Raw genomic sequence first — 26730 nt, 5'->3', positions numbered from 1 at the left:
GGCAATCATTAGAATCATGAGGTATAGATCTGAATACGGATTGTTTTCCCATGGACCATTATATGTTGCATGTTCAAGAGTCGGTAAACCTGACAATCTATTTATATGCACAGACAATGGGACAGCAAAGAATGTTGTATATTCGCAAGTTTTACGTAGTTAAAAACATATATATATATATATATATATATATATATATATATATCTATCTATATTCACAGGTGGGACATAGGGACACAACTACAATGGCGCGTAACTAATATGGCGCGTAACGACTTACGCGCGCGGGGGGGCTTGGGGGGGGCGCGAAGCGCCCCCACCAACTAGGTGTTGGGGTGGCGCGAAGCGCCACCCCAACAGCTAGTATATATATATATATATATATATATATATATATATATATATATATATATATATATATATATATCTATATATATAAAAATAAGTTGTCTGTGTGTGGATCTGTGGATCAGGTGACGTCACCTGAAAAAACTGGATCAGGTGAGAAAACTGAAAACTGAAAAAACTAAAAAAAGGCAAAAACTACAAAAAAAACTAAAAACTAATAAAAAAAATAAAAAAGCTAAAAAACTAAAAAAACTAAAAAAAGGCAAAAACTACAAAAAAAACTAAAAACTAATAAAAAAGCTAAAAAACTAAAAAAACTAAAAAAAGGCAAAAACTACAAAAAAAACTAAAAACTAATAAAAAAAAAATAAAAAAGCTAAAAAACTAAAAAAACTAAAAAAAACTAAAAAAAGGTAAAAAACTAAAAAAACTAAAAACTAAAAAAAACTAAAAAAAAGGAAAAAAACTGAAAAATAAGCTAAAATAAAGGTAAAAACCAATAAAAAACTAAAAAAAAACTGAAAAAACTAAAAAAAGGCAAAAACTACAAAAAAAACTAAAAACTAATAAAAAAAGTAAAAAAGCTAAAAAACTAAAAAAACTAAAAAAACTAAAAAAAGGTAAAAAACTAAAAAAAATAAAAAATAAAAAAAAAATAAAAAAAGGAACAAACTGAAAAATAAGCTAAAATAAAGGTAAAAACCAATAAAAAACTAAAAAGAAAAAAAGGAAAAAACTAAAAAAAATTTTCATCTAAAAAACTAAAAAAAACTAAAAAAGGTAAAAACTAAAAGAACTAAAAAATAAAAAAATAAATGACGACACTCAAAGAGAAAGCGACCAGGAAAAAGGAATGTTCGATTAGCAATCAACAAAGCACCGGGACACAGGGAGTATAAATGACGACCAGGACATAAGTAAAAAAAAAACTAACAAAACTAAAAAGAAGGTAAAAACTACAAAAAAACTAAAAAGAAAAAAACTAAAAAAAGGCAAAAACTACAAAAAAAACTAAAAACTAATAAAAAAGCTAAAAAACTAAAAAAACTAAAAAAAGGCAAAAACTACAAAAAAAACTAAAAACTAATAAAAAAAATAAAAGGCTAAAAAACTAAAAAAACTAAAAAAACTAAAAAAACTAAAAACTAAAAAAAACTAAAAAAAGGAAAAAACTGAAAAATAAGCTAAAATAAAGGTAAAAACAAATAAAAAACTAAAAAAAAAACTGAAAAAACTAAAAAAAGGCAAAAACTACAAAAAAAAAACTAAAAACTAATAAAAAAAGTAAAAAAGCTAAAAAACTAAAAAAACTAAAAAAACTAAAAAAAGGTAAAAAACTAAAAAAAATAAAAAATAAAAAAAAACTAAAAAAAAGGAATAAACTGAAAAATAAGCTAAAATAAAGGTAAAAACCAATAAAAAACTAAAAAGAAAAAAAGGAAAAAACTAAAAAAATTTTCATCTAAAAAACTAAAAAAAACTAAAAAAGGTAAAAACTAAAAGAACTAAAAAAGAAAAAAATAAATGACGACACTCAAAGAGAAAGCGACCAGGACAAAAGGAATGTTCGATTAGCAATCAACAAAGCACCGGGACACAGGGAGTATAAATGACGACCAGGACATAAGTAAAAAAAAAAAACTAACAAAACTAAAAAGAAGGTAAAAACTACAAAAAAAAAGAAAAAAAAACTAAAAACTAATAAAAAAACTAAAAAATCTAAAAATCTAAATAAACTAAAAAAGAAAAAAAAAGGAAAAAAAAAAGGAGAAAAATAAAACTAAAAAACGAATGTATATACAGACCGGGACACCGGGATACAAATGACGACCGGGACACAGGGAATATAAATGACGACCGGGACACAGGGACACAACTACAACGGGGACACCGGGGGAAACAAGGGGATATAAATGACGACCGGGACACCGGGACAGGGAATGGTCGATTAGCAATCACCATCAACAAAGCTCAAGGGCAATCATTAGAATCATGAGGTATAGATCTGAATACAGATTGTTTTCCCATGGACCATTATATGTTGCATGTTCAAGAGTCGGTAAACCTGACAATCTATTTATATGCAAAGACAATGGGACAGCAAAGAATGTTGTATATTCGCAAGTTTTACGTAGTTAAAACCATATATATATATATATATATATATATATATATATATATATATATATATATAGATATATATATATCTATCTATATTCACAGGTGGGACATAGGGACACAACTACAATGGCGCGAAACTATTATGGCGCATAACGACTTACGCGCGCGGGGGGGCTTGGGGGGGCGCGAAGTGCCCCCACCAACTAGGTGTTGGGGTGGCGCGAAGCGCCACCCCAACAGCTAGTATATATATAAAAATAAGTTGTCTGTCTGTGGATGGATCAGGTGACGTCACCTGAAAAAACTGGATCAGGTGACGTCAAAACTGAAAAAACTAAAAAAAGGCAAAAACTACAAAAAAAAACTAAAAACTAATAAAAAAAATAAAAAAGCTAAAAAACTAAAAAAACTAAAAAAAGGCAAAAACTACAAAAAAAACTAAAAACTAATAAAAAAGCTAAAAAACTAAAAAAACTAAAAAAAGGCAAAAACTACAAAAAAAACTAAAAACTAATAAAAAAAATAAAAAAGCTAAAAAACTAAAAAAACTAAAAAAAGGTAAAAAACTAAAAAAATAAAAACTAAAAAAAACTAAAAAAAAGGAAAAAACTGAAAAATAAGCTAAAAAAAAGGTAAAAACCAATAAAAAACTAAAAAAAAAACTGAAAAAAACTAAAAAAAGGCAAAAACTACAAAAAAAAAACTAAAAACTAATAAAAAAAGTAAAAAAGCTAAAAAAGTAAAAAAACTAAAAAAACTAAAAAAAGGTAAAAAACTAAAAAAAATAAAAAATAAAAAAAAACTAAAAAAAAAGGAAAAAACTGAAAAATAAGCTAAAATAAAGGTAAAAACCAATAAAAAACTAAAAAGAAAAAAAGGAAAAAACTAAAAAAAATTTTCATCTAAAAAACTAAAAAAAACTAAAAAAGGTAAAAACTAAAAGAACTAAAAAAGAAAAAAATAAATGACGAAACTCAAAGAGAAAGCGACCAGGACAAAAGGAATGTTCGATTAGCAATCAACAAAGCACCGGGACACAGGGAGTATAAATGACGACCAGGACATAAGTAAAAAAAAAAAAACTATCTATATATATAAAAATAAGTTGTCTGTGGATCGTGGATCAGGTGACGTCACCTGAAAAAACTGGATCAGGTGACGTCAAAACTGAAAAAACTAAAAAAAGGCAAAAACTACAAAAAAAACTAAAAACTAATAAAAAAAATAAAAAAGCTAAAAAACTAAAAAAACTAAAAAAAGGCAAAAACTACAAAAAAAACTAAAAACTAATAAAAAAAATAAAAAAGCTAAAAAACTAAAAAAACTAAAAAAACTAAAAAAAGGTAAAAAACTAAAAAAACTAAAAACTAAAAAAAACTAAAAAAAAGGAAAAAAACTGAAAAATAAGCTAAAATAAAGGTAAAAACCAATAAAAAACTAAAAAAAAAAATTAACAAAACTAAAAAGAAGGTAAAAACTACAAAAAAACTAAAAAGAAAAAAAAACTAAAAACTAATAAAAAAACTAAAAAATCTAAAAATCTAAATAAACTAAAAAAGAAAAAAAAAGGAAAAAAATAAAGGAGAAAAACAAAACTAAAAAACGAATGTATATACAGACCGGTACACCGGGATACAAATGACGACCGGGACACAGGGAATATAAATGACGACCGGGACACAGGGACACAACTACAACGGGGACACCGGGGGAAACAGGGGGATATAAATGACGACCGGGACAAAAAAACTAAAAAGAAAAAAAAACTAAAAACTAATAAAAAAACTAAAAAATCTAAAAATCTAAATAAGCTAAAAAAGAAAAAAAAAGGAAAAAAATAAAGGAGAAAAACAAAACTAAAAAACGAATGTATATACAGACCGGGACACCGGGATACAAATGACGACCGGGACACAGGGAATATAAATGACGACCGGGACACAGGGACACAACTACAACGGGAACACCGGGGGAAACAGGGGGATGTAAATGACGACCAGAACACCGGGACAGGGAATGGTCGATTAGCAATCACCATCAACAAAGCTCAAGGGCAATCATTAGAATCATGAGGTATAGATCTGAATACAGATTGTTTTCCCATGGACCATTATATGTTGCATGTTCAAGAGTCGGTAAACCTGACAATCTATTTATATGCAAAGACAATGGGACAGCAAAGAATGTTGTATATTCGCAAGTTTTACGTAGTTAAAACCATATATATATATATATATATATATATATATATATATATATATATATATATATATATATATATATATATATATATATATATATATATATATATATATATATATATATATATATATATATATATATATATCTATATTCACAGGTGGGACATAGGGACACAACTACAATGGCGCGTAACTATTATGGCGCGTAACGACTTACGCGCGCGGGGGGGCTTGGGGGGGGGCGCGAAGCGCCCCCACCAACTAGGTGTTGGGGTGGCGCGAAGCGCCACCCCAACAGCTAGTTTTTATATATATAGATATAGATACAGTTTCATTTCAGTTTTCTTTTTTAGTTTTTTTATTTTCTTATTTTTTTCTTTTTTAGTTTTTCTTTTTTAAGTTTCTTCTTTTTATTGATAATAAACCTCAAAATTTTGGGTATCTGTTTTAAGGTTTTCGAATTACCTTAATCTTTTGTCAAAATATATTGAAATATTTGTGCAATTCCCAGTTTTTTTTGTTTTTTCTTTTTTTTTAGTTTTTTAGCTTTTTTAGTTTTTTTTAGTTTTTTATCTTTTTTATTTTTTTACGTTTTTTCATTTAGGTTTTTTCTTTTTTTTATTTTTTCAATTTTTAATTTTTTTTTAGTTTTTTCTTTTTAGTTTTTTTTTCAGTTTTTTACCATTTTTCTTTTTCCGAATTACTTTAATCAATTGTCAAAATATTTTGAAATATTTATGCAATTTCCAGTTTTTACATTCTAGTTTGTTTTCTTTTATATATGTAGAAGATATAATCTGGCGTAACGGACAGACAACTTATTTTTATATATATAGATATATAATATATATATATATATATATATATATATATATATATATATATATATATATATATATATATATATATATATATATACTAGCTGTTGGGGTGGCGCTTCGCGCCACCCCAACACCTAGTTGGTGGGGGAACTTCGCGCCCCCCCCCCAAGCCCCCCCGCGCGCGTAAGTCGTTACGCGCCATAATAGTTACGCGCCATTGTAGTTGTGTCCCTATGTCCCACCTGTGAATATAGATAGATATATATATATATATATATATATATATATATATATATATATATATATATATATATATATATATATATATATATATATATATATATATATATATATATATATATATATATATATATATATATATACTAGCTGTTGGGGTGGCGCTTCGCGCCACCCCAACACCTAGTTGGTGGGGGCGCTTCGCGCCCCCCCCCAAGCCCCCCCGCGCGCGTAAGTCGTTACGCGCCATAATAGTTACGCGCCATTGTAGTTGTGTCCCTATGTCCCACCTGTGAATATAGATATATATATATATATATATATATATATATATATATATATATATATATATATATATATATATATATATATATATATATATATATGGTTTAAACTACGTAAAACTTGCGAATATACAACATTCTTTGCTGTCCCATTGTCTTTGCATATAAATAGATTGTCAGGTTTACCGACTCTTGAACATGCAACATATAATGGTCCATGGGAAAACAATCTGTATTCAGATCTATACCTCATGATTCTAATGATTGCCCTTGAGCTTTGTTGATGGTGATTGCTAATCGACCATTCCCTGTCCCGGTGTCCCGGTCGTCATTTACATCCCCTTGTTTCCCCCGGTGTCCCCGTTGTAGTTGTGTCCCTGTGTCCCGGTCGTCATTTATATTCCCTGTGTCCCGGTCGTCATTTGTATCCCGGTGTCCCGGTCTGTATATACATTCGTTTTTTAGTTTTGTTTTTCTCCTTTATTTTTTTCCTTTTTTTTCTTTTTTAGCTTATTTAGATTTTTAGATTTTTTTATTAGTTTTTAGTTTTTTTTTCTTTTTAGTTTTTTTGTCCCGGTTGTCATTTATATCCCCCTGTTTCCCCCGGTGTCCCCGTTGTAGTTGTGTCCCTGTGTCCCGGTCGTCATTTATATTCCCTGTGTCCCGGTCGTCATTTGTATCCCGGTGTACCGGTCTGTATATACATTCGTTTTTTAGTTTTGTTTTTCTCCTTTATTTTTTTCCTTTTTTTTTCTTTTTTAGTTTATTTAGATTTTTAGATTTTTTAGTTTTTTTATTAGTTTTTAGTTTTTTTTTTCTTTTTAGTTTTTTTGTAGTTTTTACCTTCTTTTTAGTTTTGTTAATTTTTTTTTTACTTATGTCCTGGTCGTCATTTATACTCCCTGTGTCCCGGTGCTTTGTTGATTGCTAATCGAACATTCCTTTTGTCCTGGTCGCTTTCTCTTTGAGTGTCGTCATTTATTTTAGCTTATTTTTCAGTTTTTTCCTTTTTTTTAGTTTTTTTTTATTTTTATTGTTTTTAGTTTTTTACCTTTTTTTAGTTTTTTTAGTTTTTTTAGTTTTTTAGCTTTTTTACTTTTTTTATTAGTTTTTAGTTTTTTTTTTGTAGTTTTTGCCTTTTTTTAGTTTTTTCAGTTTTTTTTTTAGTTTTTTATTGGTTTTTACCTTTATTTTAGCTTATTTTTCAGTTTTTTCCTTTTTTTTTAGTTTTTTTTAGTTTTTAGTTTTTTTAGTTTTTTACCTTTTTTTAGTTTTTTTAGTTTTTTAGTTTTTTAGCTTTTTTAATTTTTTTATTAGTTTTTAGTTTTTTTTGTAGTTTTTGCCTTTTTTTTAGTTTTTTTAGTTTTTTAGCTTTTTTATTAGTTTTTATTTTTTTTTGTAGTTTTTGCCTTTTTTTAGTTTTTTTAGTTTTTTAGCTTTTTTATTTTTTTTATTAGTTTTTAGTTTTTTTTGTAGTTTTTGCCTTTTTTTAGTTTTTTTCAGTTTTGACGTCACCTGATCCAGTTTTTTCAGGTGACGTCACCTGACACATCCATCCACACATCCACAGACAGACAACTTATTTTTATATATATAGAAGATATATATATATATATATATATATATATATATATATATATATATATATATATATATATATATATATATATATATATATATATATATATATATATATATATATATATATATATATATATATATATATATATATATATATATATATATATATATATATATATATATATATATATATATGGTTTTAACTACGTAAAACTTGCGAATATACAACATTCTTTGCTGTCCCATTGTCTTTGCATATAAATAGATTGTCAGGTTTACCGACTCTTGAACATGCAACATATAATGGTCCATAGGAAAACAATCTGTATTCAGATCTATACCTCATGATTCTAATGATTGCCCTTGAGCTTTGTTGATGGTGATTGCTAATCGACCATTCCCTGTCCCGGTGTCCCGGTCGTCATTTATATCCCCCTGTTTCCCCCGGTGTCCCCGTTGTAGTTGTGTCCCTGTGTCCCGGTCGTCATTTATATTCCCTGTGTCCCGGTCGTCATTTGTATCCCGGTGTCCCGGTCTGTATATACATTCGTTTTTTAGTTTTGTTTTTCTCCTTTATTTTTTTTTCTTTTTTTTTCTTTTTTAGTTTATTTAGATTTTTAGATTTTTTAGTTTTTTTATTAGTTCTTAGTTTTTTTTTCTTTTTAGTTTTTTTGTCCCGGTCGTCATTTATATCCCCCTGTTTCCCCCGGTGTCCCCGTTGTAGTTGTGTCCCTGTCTCCCGGTCGTCATTTATATTCCCTGTGTCCCGGTCGTCATTTGTATCCCGGTGTCCCGGTCTGTATATACATTCGTTTTTTAGTTTTGTTTTTCTCCTTTATTTTTTTCCTTTTTTTTTCTTTTTTAGTTTATTTAGATTTTTAGATTTTTTAGTTTTTTTATTAGTCTTTAGTTTTTTTTTCTTTTTAGTTTTTTTGTAGGTTTTACCTTCTTTTTAGTTTTGTTAGTTTTTTTTTTTTTACTTAGGTCCTGGTCGTCATTTATACTCCCTGTGTCCCGGTGCTTTGTTGATTGCTAATCGAACATTCCTTTTGTCCTGGTCGCTTTCTCTTTGAGTGTCGTCATTTATTTTTTTCTTTTTTAGTTCTTTTAGTTTTTACCTTTTTTAGTTTTTTTTTAGTTTTTTAGATGAAAATTTTTTTTAGTTTTTTCCTTTTTTTCTTTTTAGTTTTTTATTGGTTTTTACCTTTATTTTAGCTTATTTTTCAGTTTTTTCCTTTTTTTTATTTTTTTTTATTTTTTATTTTTTTTAGTTTTTTACCTTTTTTAGTTTTTTTAGTTTTTTTAGTTTTTTTACTTTTTTTATTAGTTTTTAGTTTTTTTTGTAGTTTTTGCCTTTTTTTAGTTTTTTCAGTTTTTTTTTTAGTTTTTTATTGGTTTTTACCTTTATTTTAGCTTATTTTTCAGTTTTTTCCTTTTTTTAGTTTTTTTTAGTTTTTAGTTTTTTTAGTTTTTTACCTTTTTTTAGTTTTTTTAGTTTTTTAGCTTTTTTATTTTTTTATTAGTTTTTAGTTTTTTTTGTAGTTTTTGCCTTTTTTTAGTTTTTTTTAGTTTTTTAGCTTTTTTATTAGTTTTTAGTTTTTTTTGTAGTTTTTGCCTTTTTTTAGTTTTTTTAGTTTTTTAGCTTTTTTATTTTTTTTTATTAGTTTTTAGTTTTTTTTTGTAGTTTTTGCCTTTTTTTAGTTTTTTCAGTTTTGACGTCACCTGATCCAGTTTTTTCAGGTGACGTCACCTGATCCACAGATCCACACACAGACAACTTATTTTTATATATATAGATAAGATATAATCTGGCGTAACAGGCATAGTGTAACAGACATAAAAGACAGACAACTTATTTTTATATATATAGATTTTTATATATATAGATACAGTTTCTTCTTTATTTTTTTTTTATTTTTTAGTTTTTTCTTTTTTTTAGTTTCTTCTTTTTATTGATTTGTTTTCTTCAATTTGTCAATGTTCATTCTAACATTGACACTTGGAAAAATCTTTACGTGCCAAGCATGCTAAAGCTCCAATAATTTATATTAAACCTCAAAATTTGGGGTATCTTTTTTAAGGTTTTCGAATTACTTTAATCTATTGTCAAAATATATTGAAATATTTGTGCAATTCCCAGTTTTTTTAGTTTTTTCTTTTTTTAGTTTTTTAGCTTTTTTAGTTTTTTTTCTTTTTAGTTTTTTATCTTTTTTATTTTTTTACGTTTTTTCTTTTTAGGTTTTTTCTTTTTTTAATTTTTTTAATTTTTAATTTTTTTTTTAGTTTTTTCTTTTTAGTTTTTTTTTAAGTTTTTTACCATTTTTCTTTTTTCGAATTACTTTAATCTATTGTCAAAATATTTTGAAATATTTGTGCAATTTCCAGTTTTTACATTCTAGTTTTTTTTTCTTTTATATATATAGAAGATATAATCTGGCGTAACGGACAGACAACTTATTTTTATATATATAGATTTATATATATATAGATACAGTTTCTTCTTTAGTTTTTTTTCTTTTTTAGTTTTTCTCTTTTTTAGTTTCTTCTTTTTATTGATTTGTTTTCTTCAATCTGTCAATGTTCATTCTAACATTGACTCTTGGAAAAATCTTTACGTGCCAAGCATGCTAAAGCTCCAACAATTTGTATTAACCCTCAAATTTGGGGTATCTGTTTTAAGGTTTTCGAATTACTTTAATCTATTGTCAAAATATATTGAAATATTTGTGCAATTCCCAGTTTTTTTTTTATTTTTTTAGTTTTTTTTAGTTTTTTAGCTTTTTTTAGTTTTTTTTTAGTTTTTTATCTTTTTTATTTTTTACGTTTTTTCTTTTTAGGTTTTTCTTTTTTTAATTTTTTTAATTTTTAATTTTTAGTTTTTTTTCTTTTTAGTTTCTTTTTAGTTTTTTACCATTTTTCTTTTTTCGAATTACTTTAATCTATTATCAAAATATTTCGAAATATTTATGCTATTTCCAGTTTTTACATTTTAGTTTGTTTTCTTTTATATATATATAGAAGATATAATCTGGCGTAACGGACAGACAACTTATTTTTATATAGAAGATATATCTATATTCACAGGTGGGACATAGGGACACAACTACAATCGCGCGTAACTAATATGGCGCGTAACGACTTACGCGTGCGGGGGGGCTTGGGGGGGCGCGAAGCGCCCCCACCAACTAGGTGTTGGGGTGGCGCGAAGCGCCACCCCAACAGCTAGTATATATATATAAATAAGTTGTCTGTCAGTTATGTCTGTTACACTTTGTCTGTTACGCCAGATTATATCTTCTATATATATAAAAGAAAACAAACAATGTAAAAACTAGAAATTGCATAAATATTTCGAAATATTTTGACAATAGATTAAAGTAATTCGAAAAAAGAAAAATGGTAAAAAACTAAAAAAAAACTAAAAAGAAAAAACTAAAAAAAAATAAAAAATTAAAAAAATTAAAAAAAGAAAAAACCTAAAAAGAAAAAAACGTAAAAAACTAAAAAAGATAAAAAACTAAAAAGAAAAAAAACTAAAAAAGCTAAAAAACTAAAAAAAAAGAAACAACTAAAAAAAACTGGGAATTGCACAAATATTTCAATATATTTTGACAATAGATTAAAGTAATTCGAAAACCTTAAAACAGATACCACAAAATTTGAGGTTTAATATAAATCGTTGGAGCTTTAGCATGCTTGGCACGTAAAGATTTTTCCAAGTGTCAATGTTAGAATGAACATTGACAAATTGAAGAAAACAAATCAATAAAAAGAAGAAACTAAAAAAAGAAAAAAACTAAAAAAAAAACTAAAGAAGAAACTGTATCCATATATATATAAATAAGTTGTATATATGCATGTTTGTTTGTTTGTGGGTTTGCATTTGACGTCATTATAAATATATAAGGCTTTGTATATGACGTCATTATAAGATGACACTACAGACCGGGACACCGGGACACAAATGACGACCGGGACACAGGGAATATAAATGACGACCGGGACACTCAAAGAGAAATTACAGACCGGGACACAAATGACGACCAGGACACCGGGACAGAGGGAATTCTTGAATAATTAATAATTGAACAATTGACCTAAAACATCAATTCAATGAAATCGAATTACTTGGTGATATATTTTCCAGTGATAATTTAATTGAAGAAGCATAATTATATTGAAGATAAATTGCCTTGCAAATAGAAATCACAGGAGAAAGCAAATCTCATGACGGTTAATTTTAAAGGCGTTTTTTAATCATTCAGTTGCTATGGGCGAGGTTCCTCCTTTACTAAATTGCCGTTACCACTGCAGCCATGATTACATATCACATACAGGAAAAAGCCATCAGCCTTTTCTTAGCTGGACGTAATAAAGAACAGATCCCAGCTGCAGCTGACGTCATCATAGTTTTACTATAACGTCATTTATGCAGATAACCTACGATTACGACGACAAAATCTGATTACACATCGCAAACAGGAAAAAATCTTCGGCTTTTTCTTAGCTGGATATAGTAAAGAAAAACTCCAGTTGCTACTGACGTTATCATAAAGTTTTCCTACAACGCCTATGGTTGGTTGTAACCTATGATTCATTATCTTGTTTGTGAAGATGCACTTTTTTGTAAAAAAAAATTAATTAGTTTTTAACAATATGTTTGGCTATTTAAAAAAGCATGTAGATATAGCAATTCCCTTTAAAAAAGGCCATTAAATAGCCATCTATCCTGTGCCTTGCCAGCACTGGCCCTACAGTGCCCTGATAGTTGTGAGGAACACATAGGACGGAGGAACTGAATTCATGCCAACAACGTCATTAAAGCAAATATTGTTACTGGAGAAAAGCTGGAAAAGAAGTACCTTAGTCTGCGGTTAGACGACAAGCAAGAATCACTTGCATACAAGCGTGCCAAGTACCAGGGACAGAGCAAGGCTCGGTATGCACATCCTACTTAATTCTTATAAAAACCAGGCTTGCAAGAGTAATACTAATAACATGATCTTACTTAAGAGCATGATTAAAAACATTAACCTATACTTAAGAGAAATACTAAAAAGCATCTTCCGGGCTGTGTAAATCATACATCTACAACCGGCATCGTATCCTTGCCTAAAACCAGGGCATATTCCTTACAAATGCTTAAGAGCAATGGACAAATTTGGGAAACGAAGGTCAAAACGAACACTTTCTTATCACTAGACTCCGTCCCCCGGGAAATAAACGCTAATCACTTCGTACTGTTATAACAATATGCGTCAGTGAATGCAGTGTTACCACGATTATGTCACTTTTTATAGATGTGAAGCTCAATCTTTTCCATAGATTTACAAGAGATTTATTGTATATACATACAATATTTAATGAATGCAGTATTATTTTTGCAATACAACAAAAATATATGGATAAGCAAAACTCCGCTTACAAAAGACAAAGAAAAAAAAATGACGAAAAGAAGACATACAAAGTTTATCTGTTCATTAAGTTTTGTAGTGGATTAGATGAGGTCAAAAGTTAATGATGCCTACAAGCAATAAGCGACCATTTAAAGGGAAAAAAACAATCGATATTTATAGCTTTCAAAAGGAAGGGGAAAAAATCATTAATGGAACTCTGTCAAGTAACAGAAATACGAATGTCAATCTTCTAGAGGCTAGGGATAACAGAAGATCCGAAAGAGACGTACCGAATAATCACCAAGATCAAGACATTTCTAATAGTGCGATGAAAACTGGAACGCCAGTAATAATTGCGCAAACCATTTTGTTTGATCAAGACAATTCAAAGAGTAATGTATCAGCTGGTTCGTGTCCCTCAGAGGACTCTACAGCGACACAGAGTAGGGAAGATGAGAAGAACAGTCGACAAGATGAGCACAAATCGATAAGTGATCCGCCGACTGGTTGGCTGAGCCTAGAAGATCCCAAAGAGGCAGAAGATGAGACAATATCAGAAAGAGAGGTGCAAAGTAGTCACCTATATCAAGGCAGTTCCGTTACACTTACGACCGTTTCGTACTCCAAAGCGAATCAAAATCGGAAAACACCAGAAACAAGTGTGCAAAGCAAATGCCCAGTTCAGAAAGATCTGCTCGGCGACAAAAGAACTAGTTGGAGAAGAAGAGAGAAAAGAACAGGATCTAGATGGGATATACGGTGTGATGAACGATGCAAAGGATCATTTCAAAGCGGATGGACGTCAAGGAATGACTGGAATGACAAAGGAAGATCCGAAAAAGATGCACCGAACAGTCACCAGGATCAAGACACTTCTAATAGTGACATGGCAACTGGAACATCAGAAAGAGTTGTGCAAATCAGCTGCTTAAAACAAGACGATTCAAACAGTTATGTAACAACTGGTTCGTGTCCGTCGGAGCACTCTAGAGTGACACAAGGAAGGGAAGATACAGGATCTAGATGCGAGACACGGTGTAACGAACGACGCAAAGGGTTGTTTCAAAGCGGATGGAGGTCAAGGAATGATCAATTGAGAACAGAATATATCAGGAGTTCGCAAGGCTTGTACCATCAAGATGGTTGGCCGAGGACATCCCGAAATTATTACGGAACAAAAATTTACCAGCAAACCAAAAATAAGTTATACACACTAGGCAAAGAAAGCAATCACCAAAGTAAAAGAGAGACATCAAATAGAAATTATCGACAATATTTGTCAGAAAAAATGCAAGGCAACATGAAAAGCGACAAAGAAGGAATAAAAGAAAGAGGGCAAGAGGCTTCGCTTTCGAAAGAAATCGCCAAAATAGGTGCAAAAGATTTGATAGCAGCTTCCGTAGAAACTCATATGAGTAGGAAAAGAAGCAAAGAAGATCAAACAGTCCGAAACTATCAGCACACGAAAAATGAGAACAATAGAAAAGAATTTGACAATTTATCTTATTGCTACCGCTGTCAACAAAAAATTTTGCCAGTATGTAAAGACATGGACTTTTCAAATGACACAGCCAATAGCAAAAAGCCAACAGAGCAAGCCTTTGAGCATGAAAACAAAGATTCCAATCGGAGGAGCGTAAAAAATGCAAGTGAAAACTATAATTCGCAAGAAAATAGTGCAGTAGCATGTATAGGCTCAATCATACTGAATGACAAAGCCAATAGCAAAAATGAAACAGAGAAAACCTTCAAGCATGAAAATAAAGATTCCAATCGGACGAGTGTAAAAAATACTAGTGGAAACCCTATATTGCCAGAAAATACTACAGCATTACCAGCATGTACAGGCTCAAACGTATCAAATGACAAAGCTAATAGCAAAAAGCAAACAGAGCAAGCCTTTCAGCATGAAAACAAAGATTCCAATCGGAGGAGCGTAAAAAATACTAGTGAAAACTATGTTTCGCAAGACAATAGTGCAGTATTGGAGCAAGCAGTGTTAGCACATAAAGACTCAAATGATTCAAGTGGCAAAGCCAAAATGAGTAGAATAAAAACTAAAAACAATGAAAAAAGTTCACCAAGCGAAAAAGATCCGCAAAATCTTAAGCAAGGAAGAAAAAAAGATAATGAGAAGACACACATGCAAAATAATAAGATTCAGTTTCATGGGGTTGCAATATCAGCAGGAATAAGCACAAATAATAAATACCATAGCCGATTTAGTTTTCTTCAAAACATCTGGGATTAACTTGAATTAATTCAGCGACCGCTGTTAAATCAGTGACCATTCTTTCACAGTACTTTACTACGGTTTATAAGTATTACGTAGATATTTAGACCTAAATTCAGGATATTTATTTATAACTAGCTGATGGTGTGGAGCTTCGCGCCACACCAACACCTAGTTGGTGGGGGCGCTTCGCGCCCCCCCAAGCCCATAGATACATGGACCTTGCGGTGCACTGAACGAAAATTCACCATGCATGGCCAAAGGAAGTTGCACAAAGCAATATCCTCGACTTTTAGTATCCAACACAATTACTGGCAATGATGGTTACCCACAATATAGAAGAAGATCTACTGAAGATGGCGGTAAAACAGCAATAATAAAGAAGCGTAACGGTACCACCATCGAAGTAGATAACCAGTGGGTTGTTCCATATTCCCCATTATTATCAAAAACATTTAATGCACACATAAACGTTGAATACTGTAACTCCGTAAAGGCAATCAAATACATATGTAAATACGTCAACAAAGGCAGTGACATGGCAGTTTTTGGCTTGCAGCCCGAAATCAAAGATATCGACGAAATCGTACAATATCAGGCTGGAAGATACATAAGCAGTAATGAAGCTGTTTGGCGAATTCTTTCATTTCCGATACATGAACGTAGTCCAGCTGTTGTTCACTTAGCGGTACATTTACAGAATGGTCAACGTGTTTATTTCTCGGAAACCAACGTGCAACAAAGAGCCCTGAATCCACCGGATACAAAGTTAACCGCTTTCTTTTCGCTTTGCAAAAATGATTCTTTTGCAAAAAAACTGCTGTATACTGAAGTGCCTTCGTATTACACGTGGAATACTAAAAATAAAGTATTTGAACGTCGAAAACAGGGTAAGTCAGTCGACGGCCAACCTACCATCTTCAAAGATACCACGATAGGAAGACTCTAAACCGTTCACCCCAATCAACATGAATGCTTCTTTCTACGCCTGCTTTTGGTGAATGTGCCCGGTCCGACATCCTTTGAATATTTGAGGACTGTAAATGGTACTATACATGACACTTACCGTAGTGCATGCCAAGCTCTGAATTTATTGGAGAATGACCAACACTGGGATAACTGCATCAATGACGCGTGCGAAACGTCAACCCCAAGTCAAATTCGTGCATTGTTTGGCATCATTTTAACAACTTGCTCTCCATCAGCTCCTACAGAGTTATGGGAAAAATATAAGTCAAAAATGTCCGAAGATATACTCCATCGAAAACAGTTAGAGACGTCAGATATGACTTTTGATTTTACATCAGAAATTTATAACTACACTTTAGTTGTTATAGAAGATTTGTGCGTACGTATGGCAAACAAACCTCTTCAGGATTTGGGAATGCCTTCACCTAACCGTATCGCTGCTGTTTCGACATGTGTAGAATTGGATCGTGAACAAAGTTACAGTACGAGTTATCTATTGTCGTATGTACAAAATAACATTTCCAAGTTAACGTCGGAACAAAAAGACATTTATGATACGATAATACATTGTGTCGATAACAACGTTCGAGAAATTTTCTTTTTGGATGCGCCAGGAGGTACTGGTAAAACGTTTGTGATAAAACTGATTCTGGCATCAATTCGATCAAAAAATGATATAGCGTTGGCAATTGCGTCGTCCGGAATAGCCGCAACATTGCTGCCTGGTGGAAGAACTGCTCATTCCGCTTTGAAATTGCCTCTGAACTTGCATTCTACAGAAACTCCCACGTGCAATATTTCCAAATCATCTGGGATGGGTAAAGTATTGCAGCAATGCAAACCTATTATTTGGGATGAGTGCACAATGGCACACAAAAAATCGCTCGAGGCTCTGGATCAATCCTTGAAAGATTTGCGAGGGAAGTCGAAACCCTTTGGCAGCACATTAATATTGCTTGCGGGAGATTTCAGGCAAACATTACCTATAATACCTAGATCAACTCCTGCAGACGAAATGAATGCTTGCCTGAAAAATTCTAATTTATGGGCACACGTAAAAACATTAAAATTAACTACAAATATGCGTGTCCGATTGCAAAACGATGACTCTGGTCAAACATTTTCAGATCAATTGCTGGCAATGGGAAACGGAAAGCTCCCAGTAGACTCAATTTCAGGACGTATACAACTACCTGCTGATTTCTGTAATTTAGTGACGTCCAAAAATGAATTGATTGAAAAAGTATTTCCGAATATTCTAAAAAATTATAAAAATAATAAATGGCTAAGTGAAAGAGCGATTCTCGCACCCAAAAATATAGACGTCCACGAAATCAACAATATTGTTTTGACCAAGATTCGAGACCAGGCAGTCCTTTACAAGTCAGTCGACAATGTTTTGGAACCAAATGAAGCGGTTAATTATCCATCTGAATTTTTAAATTCCGTGGATCTTTCAGGGTTTCCACCACACGTGCTACAACTAAAAATAGGCGTACCAATAATACTTTTAAGAAATATCAACCCACCAAAGCTTTGCAATGGCACGCGACTTGCCGTAAAAAAAAACAATGGAAAACCTAATAGAGGCCACAATCTTGACAGGGCCTTTTGAGGGTGAGGCTGTTCTTATTCCTCGCATTCCCATGATTCCAACGGATCTGCCTTTTCAATTTAAAAGATTGCAATTCCCAATTCGATTAGCATTTGCAATCACCATTAACAAAGCTCAAGGTCAATCATTAGAAAAATGTGGTATAGATCTCAATACTGATTGTTTTTCCCATGGACAATTGTACGTTGCATGTTCGAGGGTCGGTAAACCTGACAATTTATTTATATGCAGCGACAATTGGACAGCGAAGAATGTTGTATATTCGCAAGTTTTACGCAGTTAATTTGTATTGTATCTATCTATCTATCTATCTATATAAAAACGAGTTGTGTGTATGCATGTTTGTTTGTTTGTAAAAAGAGCGTTTGCATATGACGTCATTATTAGTACATACGGCTTTGTATATGGACAGACAATGGGAAAGCCAAGAATGTTGTATATTCGCAATTTTTACGTAGTTTGAAACACATATATAAATCTATCTATATTCACAGGTGGGACACAGGGACACAACTACAATGGCGCATAACTAATATGGCGCGTAACGACTTACGCGCGCGGGGGGGCGCGAAGCGCCCCACCAACTAGGTGTTGGGGTGGCGCGAAGCGCCACCCCAACAGCTAGTATATATATATATATATATATATATATATATATATATATATATATATATATATATATATATATATATGTATATATATATATGTATATATATATATATATGTTTCTAACTACGTAAAACTTGCGAATATACAACATTCTTCGCTGTCCCATTGTCTGTGCATATAAATAGATTGTCAGGTTTACCGACTCTTGAACATGCAACATATAATTGTCCATGGAAAAAAAATCCGTATTCAGATCTATACCGCATTTTTCTAATGATTGTCCTTGAGCTTTGTTGATGGTAATTGCTAATCGAATGTTCCCTGTTTCCCCGTCGTCATTTATATATCCCCCATGTGCCCTTCCAGCGTCCCCATTGTAGTTGTGTCCCTGTGTTCCGGTCGTCATTTATATTCCCTGTGTCCTGGTCGTCATTTGTGTCCCGGTGTCTCGGTCTGTAATTTCTCTGTGTCCTTCTCTTCCCTGGTTGCCGGTCGTCATTTTTGTCCCGGTGTCCCGGTCTGTAATTTCTCTTCGAGTATCTCGGTCGTCATTTATATTCCTTGTGTCCCGGTGTCCCGGTCTGTAACGTCATAAAGTCTTCAATGGCTCTGGTGGTGCAGCCAGTTGAGGAAGTTTAACTATTCCTGAGGCGCAACACATTCCCATTGTTTCACCATTAAATTCCAAGGCCTTGCAATAGGGACAAATTTTAGACATAGTCCCGATTTGAACACATCTACTCAAGCTATAATCATCGATGGGCTGTACCTGAATGCCAGGCGATAATTTTGACATTGCTCGAGTAATTCCTCGACACACTTTCTTTTGGCATTATCTCTTTGAGCCGCAAGCCTGTTTTCACGTTGTTCTTGTGATTCCTCGAGATACATGTTCAGCAGTAGACGCTTTGTCAGCGGAAATAACAATTTTATGCGTATCAGTAGGCATCAATTCGATTGCTGTTTTGAACAGAAGCACTAAATTATTATGGAAAAGATGTTGCAACTGGGAAATGATAGTCCTTTCAACGTCGTTTTTTAATCATCGGTATCACTTTCAAGTTGTTTGGTTTGTTTACCTTGGCTTGTCTTTCGTCATCATAGGAAAAATGCGGTATACATCTGAATACGAATTGTTTTTCCCATGGACAATTATATGTTGCATGTTTTATTATATGTTTTATTTCAATTATATGTATTCGCAAGTTTTACGTAGTTAAAAACATATCTATCTATATAATCTATCTATATAAAAATAACTTGTATGTCCGTCTGTTACACTATCTATATATATATATCAAAACTAGCTGTTAAGGTGGCGCTTGGTGCCACCCCAACACCTAGTTGGTGGGGGCGCTTCGCCCCCCCCCCCCGCGCGCGTAAGTCGTTACGCGCCATATTAGTTACTCGCCATTGTAGTTGTGTCCCTGTGTCCCACCTGTGAATATAGATATATATATATATATATATATATATATATATATATATATATATATATATATATATATATATATATATATATATATATATATATATATCTATCTATATATATAAAAATAAGTTGTCTGTGTCTGGATCTGTGGATCAGGTGACGTCATGTTTCTGTGTCGGCTGACGTCATGAAATTAGTTGTCGTCATTTTTGCTTTGACGGTGACGTCATTAACGGTATTTGAACGCAAAACCGCGCAGTTAGATGAAAATCCACCTGGACAGCGAGAGTCAAAACATCAAAACTGAAAATGATAGCGATGATGATTGGGTTTGGGATTTTGACTTGGATAAGGTCATCAATGCCTACCAGATTTAAGTTAAAAAAGCAAAGGTTCGTCGATATGTACTTCATAGTGACGCTGAAAAATAAAGAAGAAAAAGAAAACTGAAAAAAGAAAAAAGGTAAAAAACTAAAAAAAAACTAAAAAGAAAAAACACTCAAAGAGAAATTACAGACCGGGACACAAATGACGACCGTGACAGAGGGAATATAAATGACGACCGGGAACCTCAAAGAGAAATTACAGACTGGGACACCCGGACACAAATCACGACCGGGACAAAGGGAATATAAATGACGACCGGGACACAGGGACACAACTACAACGGGGACGCCGGGGGCACAGGCGGGATATATAAATGACGACCGGGACACAGGGATTGTTCGAATAGAAATTACAGACCGGGACACCGGGACACAAATGACGACCGGGACACCGGGACACAGGGAATATAAATGACGACCGGGACACTCAAAGAGAAATTACAAACTGGGACACCGGGACACAAATGACGACCGGGACACAGGGAATATAAATAACGACCGGGACACAGGGACACATCATTAGAATAATCTTCTATATATATAAAAATAAGTTGTCTGTCTGTGGATCTGTGGATCAGGTGACGTCATGTTTCTGTGTCGGCTGACGTCATGAAATTAGTTGTCGTCATTTTTGCTTTGACGGTGACGTCATTAACGGTATTTGAACGCAAAACCGCGCAGTTAGATGAAAATCCACCTGGACAGCGAGAGTCAAAACATATCAAAACTGAAAATGATAGCGATGATGATTGGGTTTGGGATTTTGACTTGGATAAGGTCATCAATGCCTACCAGATTTAAGTTAAAAAAACAAAGGTTCGTCGATATGTACTTCATAGTGACGCTGAAAAATAAAGAAGAAAAAGAAAACTGAAAAAAGAAAAAAGGTAAAAAACTAAAAAAAAAAACTAAAAAGAAAAAACACTCAAAGAGAAACTACAGACCGGGACACAAATGACGACCGAGACAGAGGGAATATAAGTGACGACCGGGAACCTCAAAGAGAAATTACAGACTGGGACACCCGGACACAAATCACGACCGGGACACAGGGAATATAAATGACGACCGGGACACAGGGACACAACTACAACGGGGACGCCGGGGGCACAGGCGGGATATATAAATGACGACCGGGACACAGGGATTGTTCGAATAGAAATTACAGACCGGGACACAAATGACGACCGGGACACCGGGACACAAGGAATATAAATGACGACCGGGACACTCAAAGAGAAATTACAAACTGGGACACCGGGACACAAATGACGACCGGGACACAGGGAATATAAATGACGACCGGGACACAGGGACACATCATTAGAATAATGAGGTATAGATCTGAATACGGATTGTTTTTCCCATGGACAATTATATGTTGCATGTTCAAGAGTCAGTAAACCTGACAATCTATTTATATGCACAGACAATGGGATAGCGAAGAATGTTGTATATTCGGATGTTTTACGTAGTTAAAAACATATATTTATATCTATCTCTATTCACAGGTGGGACAAAGGGACACAACTACAATGGCGCGTAACTAATGTGGCGCGTAACGACTTACGCGCGCGGGGGGCCTTGGGGGGGCGCGAAGCGCCCCACCAACTAGGTGTTGGGGTGGCGCGAAGCGCCACCCCAACAGCTAGTATATATATAAAAATAAGTTGTCTATGGATGTGTGGGTCTGTCTGTCGGGTGACGTCATGTTTGTGTGTCGACTCACGTCATGTTTTCGTCTGACGAAATTACAGACTGGGACATCGGGACACAAATGACGACCAGGACACCGGCACATAGGGAATATAAATGACGACACTCAAAGAGAAAGCGACCGGGACAAAAGGAATGTTCGATTAGCAATCACCATCAACAAAGCACCGGGACACAAATGACGACCGGGACACAGGGAGTATAAATGACGACCAGGACATAAGTAAAAAAAACTAAAAAAACTAAAAAAAAGGTAAAAACTACAAAAAAACTAAAAACAAGAAAAAACTAAAAACTAATAAAAAAACTAAAAAAGCTTAAAAAACTAAAAAAAAAAAAAAAGAAAAAAGGAAAAAAAGGAAAAATAAAGGAGAAAAACAAAACTAAAAAAACGAATGTATATACAGACCGGGACACCGGGATACAAATGACGACCGGGACACAGGGAATATAAATGACGACCGGGACACAGGGACACAACTACAACGGGGACGCCGGGGGGCACAGGGGGATATAAATGACGACTGGGACACCGGGACACAAGGAATATAAATGACGCCTTGGACACTCAAAGAGAAATCACAGACTGCGACACTGGGACATAAATGACGACCGGGACACAGGGAATATAAATGACGACCGGGACACAGGGACACAACTACAAAGGGGACGCCGGGGGGCACAGGGGGATATATAAATGACGACGGCGACACAGGGAATGGTCGATTAGCTATCACCATCAACAAAGCTCAAGGGCAATCATTAGAATCATGAGGTATAGATCTGAATACGGATTGTTTTCCCATGGACCATTATATGTTGCAAGTTCAAGAGTCGGTAGACCTGACAATCTATTTATATGCACAGACAATGAGACAGCAAAGAATGTTGTATATTTGCAAGTTTTACGTAGTTAAAATATATATATATATATATATATATATCTGTATATATATATATATATATATATATATATATATATATATATATATATATATATATACATATATATATATATATATATATATATATATATATATATATATATATATATATATATATATATATATATATATATATATACTAGCTGTTGGGTTGACGCTTCGCGCCATCCCAGCACCTAGTTGGTGGGGGCGCTTCGCCCCCCCCCAAGCCCCCCGTGCGCGTAAGTCGTTACGCGCCATATTAGTTACGCGCCATTGTAGTTGTGTCCCTATGTCCCACCTGTGAATATAGATATATATATATATATATATATATATATATATATATATATATATATATATATATATATATATATATATATATATATATATATATATATATATATATATATATATATATATATATATATATATATATATATATATATATATATATATATATATATATATATATTATATATATATATATATATGCGTGTTTTTAACTACGTAAAACTTACGAATATACGACATTCTTTGCTGTCCCATTGTCTGTGCATATAAATTGATTGTCAGGTTTACCGACTCTTGAACATGCAACATATAATTCTCAATGGGCAAAACAATCCGTATTCAGATTTATACCTCAAGATTCTAATGATTGCCCTTGAGCTTTGTTGATGGTGATTGCTAACCGAACATTCCCTATGTCCCCGTCGTCATTTATATATCCCCCTGTGCCCCCGGCGTCCCCGTTGTAGTTGTGTCCCTGTGTCCCGGTCGTCATTTATATTTTTTTTAGTTTTTTGTTGGTTTTTACTTTTTTTTAAGTTTTTTTTTCTTTTTTCTTCCCTGTGTCCCGGTCGTCATTTGTGTCCCGGTGCCCCAGTCTGCCATTCCCCGCGCGCGTAAGTCGTTACGCGCCATATTAGTTACGCGCCATTGTAGTTGTGTCCCTATGTCCCACCTGTGAATATAGATATTTATATATATACTAGCTGTTGGGGTGGCGCTTCGCACCACCCCAACACCTAGTTGGTGGGGCGCTTCGCGCCCCCCCAAGCCCCCCTGCGCGCGTAAGTCGTTACGCGCCATATTAGTTACGCGCCATTGTAGTTGTGTCCCTGTGTCCCACCTGTGAATAGAGATAGATATAAATTTATGTTTTTAACTACGTAAAACATGCGAATATACAACATTCTTCGCTGTCCCATTGTCTGTGCATATAAATAGATTGTCAGGCATATAAATAGATTGTCCCCCCCCCAAGCCCCCCCGCGCGCGTAAGTCGTTACGCGCCATATTAGTTACGCGCCATTGTAGTTGTGTCCCTGTGTCCCACCTGTGAATAGAGATAGATATAAATATATGTTTTTAACTACGTAAAACATGCGAATATACAACATTCTTCGCTGTCCCATTGTCTGTGCATATAAATAGATTGTCAGGTTTACTGACTCTTGAACATGCAACATATAATTGTCCATGGGAAAAACAATCCGTATTCAGATCTATACCTCATTATTCTAATGATGTGTCCCTGTGTCCCGGTCGTCATTTATATTCCCTGTGTCCCGGTCGTCATTTGTGTCCCGGTATCCCAGTTTGTAATTTCTCTTTTAGTGTCCCGGTCGTCATTTATATTCCCTGTGTCCCGGTGTCCCGGTCGTCATTTGTGTCCCGGTGTCCCGGTCTGTAATTTCTATTCGAACAATCCCTGTGTCCCGGCCGTCATTTATGTATCCCGCCTGTGCCCCGGCGTCCCCGTTGTAGTTGTGTCCCTGTGTCCCGGTCGTCATTTATATTCCCTGTGTCCCGGTCGTGATTTGTGTCCGGGTGTCCCAGTCTGTAATTTCTCTTTGAGGTTCCCGGTCGTCACTTATATTCCCTCTGTCTCGGTCGTCATTTGTGTCCCGGTCTGTAATTTCTCTTTGAGTGTTTTTTCTTTTTAGTTTTTTTTTAGTTTTTTACTTTTTTCTTTTTTCAGTTTTCTTTTTCTTCTTTATTTTTCAGCATCACTATGAAGTACATATCGACGAACCTTTGTTTTTTTAACTTAAATCTGGTAGGCATTGATGACGTTATCCAAGTCAAAATCCCAAACCCAATCATCATCGCTATCATTTTCAGTTTTGATATGTTTTGACTCTCGCTGTCCAGGTGGATTTTCATCTAACTGCGCGGTTTTGCGTGCTTTAGCCGCAAGCCTGTTTTCTTGCTGTTCTTGTGATTCCTCAGAACGCTTTCTTTTCTTACTTTCTCTATCAGCAGCAAGTTTTTTGGCATAAACTCTTTGAGCAGCTTCCTCGGCTGTTGCCATTGTAGGTTCTTCAGTCATTTTACAATTAAACATTTTTCCGTGAACAAATGTCTTAAATACCGTTAATGACGTCACCGTCAAAGCAAAAATGACGACAACTAATTTCATGACGTCAGTCAACACAGAAACATGACGTCACCTGATCCACAGACAGACAGACAGACAACTTATTTTTATATATATAGATATATATATATATATATATATATATATATATATATATATATATATATATATATATATATATATATATATATATGTATATATATATATATATATGTTTTTAACTATGTAAAACTTACGAATATACGACATTCTTTGCTGTCCCATTGTCTGGTTGAAACGACGTTGAAAGGATTATCATTTCCCAGTTGCAACATCTTTTCCATAATAATTTAGTGCTTCTGTTCAAAACAGCAATCGAATTGATGCCTACTGATACGCATAAAATTGTTATTTCCGCTGACAAAGCGTCTACTGCTGAACATGTATCTCGAGGAATCACAAGAACAACGTGAAAACAGGCTTGCGGCTCAAAGAGATAATGCCAAAAGAAAGTGTGTCGAGGAATTACTCGAGCAATGTCAAAATTATCGCCTGGCATTCAGGTACAGCCCATCGATGATTATAGCTTGAGTAGATGTGTTCAAATCGGGACTATGTCTAAAATTTGTCCCTATTGCAAGGCCTTGGAATTTAATGGTGAAACAATGGGAATGTGTTGCGCCTCAGGAATAGTTAAACTTCCTCAACTGGCTGCACCACCAGAGCCATTGAAGACTTTATGACGTTACAGACCGGGACACCGGGACACAAGGAATATAAATGACGACCGAGACACTCGAAGAGAAATTACAGACCGGGACACCGGGACACAAATGACGACCGGCACCCAGGGAAGAGAAGGACACAGAGAAATTACAGACCGAGACACCGGGACACAAATGACGACCAGGACACAGGGAATATAAATGACGACCGGAACACAGGGACACAACTACAATGGGGACGCTGGAAGGGCACATGGGGGATATATAAATGACGACGGGGAAACAGGGAACATTCGATTAGCAATTACCATCAACAAAGCTCAAGGACAATCATTAGAAAAATGCGGTATAGATCTGAATACGGATTTTTTTCCCATGGACAATTATATGTTGCATGTTCAAGAGTCGGTAAACCTGACAATCTATTTATATGCACAGACAATGGGACAGCGAAGAATGTTGTATATTCGCAAGTTTTACGTAGTTAGAAACATATATATATATATATACATATATATATACATATATATATATACATATATATATATATATATATATATATATATATATATATATATATATATATATATATATATATATATATATATATATATATACTAGCTGTTGGGGTGGCGCTTCGTGCCACCCCAACACCTAGTTGGTGGGGCGCTTCGCGAACCCCCCCAGCCCCCCCGCGCGCGTAAGTCGTTACGCGCCATATTAGTTACGCGCCATTGTAGTTGTGTCCCTGTGTCCCACCTGTGAATA

General features: G+C 33.7%; 1 protein-coding gene and 1 long non-coding RNA gene across 2 annotated transcripts in view; both read left to right on the top strand.

Annotated features, from left to right (window-relative positions):
• The window catches only part of LOC136034542 (E3 ubiquitin-protein ligase MARCHF6-like), a 289901-nt gene that overhangs the window by 230553 nt on the left and 32618 nt on the right, over nucleotides 1-26730 (top strand). The window lies entirely within an intron of this gene.
• LOC136034534 (uncharacterized) lies at nucleotides 480-2390 on the top strand. Its single transcript, XR_010619194.1, has 2 exons — nucleotides 480-1297; nucleotides 2010-2390. It is a non-coding gene; the product is annotated as an uncharacterized LOC136034534 (long non-coding RNA).

Source organism: Artemia franciscana, chromosome 13 (assembly GCF_032884065.1).
Source record: "Artemia franciscana chromosome 13, ASM3288406v1, whole genome shotgun sequence".
In the NCBI taxonomy this organism is placed as follows: Eukaryota; Metazoa; Arthropoda; class Branchiopoda; order Anostraca; family Artemiidae; genus Artemia; species Artemia franciscana.
The sequence above is the reverse complement of the archived record's forward strand: the minus strand, read 5'-3'. Positions and strand labels throughout refer to the sequence as shown.